The sequence below is a fragment of the Crocodylus porosus genome, unplaced genomic scaffold, assembly GCF_001723895.1.
Source record: "Crocodylus porosus isolate Cpor-Errol unplaced genomic scaffold, CroPor_comp1, whole genome shotgun sequence".
NCBI lineage: Eukaryota > Metazoa > Chordata > Crocodylia > Crocodylidae > Crocodylus > Crocodylus porosus.
This window is the reverse complement of record NW_017728915.1, coordinates 33950961-33951749: the sequence shown is the minus strand read 5'-3', so window position 1 is coordinate 33951749 and position 789 is coordinate 33950961. Positions and strand designations below refer to the sequence as shown.

General features: G+C 64.6%; 1 protein-coding gene across 1 annotated transcript in view; it reads left to right on the top strand.

Annotated features, from left to right (window-relative positions):
* Nucleotides 1-537: 537 nt before the first annotated feature.
* The window catches only part of SDR42E1 (short chain dehydrogenase/reductase family 42E, member 1), a 5946-nt gene continuing 5694 nt past the window's right edge, over nt 538-789 (top strand). The window contains exon 1 of the mRNA XM_019535939.1: nt 538-553. The gene's annotated coding sequence lies outside the window, so the exon portion shown is untranslated. The remainder of the gene's footprint in view (nt 554-789) is intronic.

Sequence of the window (789 nt, the reverse complement as noted above, 5' to 3'; positions counted from 1 at the left end):
GAAACAAACAAAAACAAAAAACAAAACCAGGCTTCCGCGATGCGAGCAGCGGAGGCCAGCCTGAGCTGTGGAGGCCAGCCTGATTTGCCGCAACACACTCCTGCAACAGAAATAAGAAGCTACGCGGGTGGAAGCAGCGAGCTATCGTGCAGGCTGCGGTTTCTGCTCAGACACCAGGCACCACGCGAGAGAAGGCGCTGGGCTGAGTCTAAACACGACGCCGCACCTCCACAGAGCAGAGACAAACCGTTACCCGCGCCCGCGCCTGCGCCCCGCCTGCCCCGCTCTTCGGGCCCCGCCCCCCGCGCTCCTGCCGCCACTATCAGGCCCCATCCCCGCCCATCCCGCGAGAACCGCCATCTTCTCGTACGGCCCTCAGGCACAGGCCGCTCCCCAAGCCGTAGGGAAGCCGCCATCTTGTTGTACGGAATCCCCTCCTTACTCCCCCCCCAGCACGCACCCGGACACGCCCTACGGGTGCCGGGCGGTGCCACGCCCAGCAGCGCGCGAGGGCGGGGCGGCGGCGGCGGCGGCGGCGGGATCGCTGGCTGTGGTAGGAGACGGGGGCTAGGCTGTGCGCTTCCCCCCAAGCGTCCTGCTCTCTGCCCTGTACCCTGCTCTGCTTTCTGCTCCCCAGCCCTGTGTTTCCCCTCCCTAATCTGTTGCTTCTCTTTCTGCTCCCTGCCCTATTCCTTGCTCTGTCCTGCACTTCCTCCCTGATCTGTTGCTCTGCTTTCTGCTCCCTGCCCTATCCCTTGCTCTGTCCTGCACTCCTTCCCTGATCTGTTG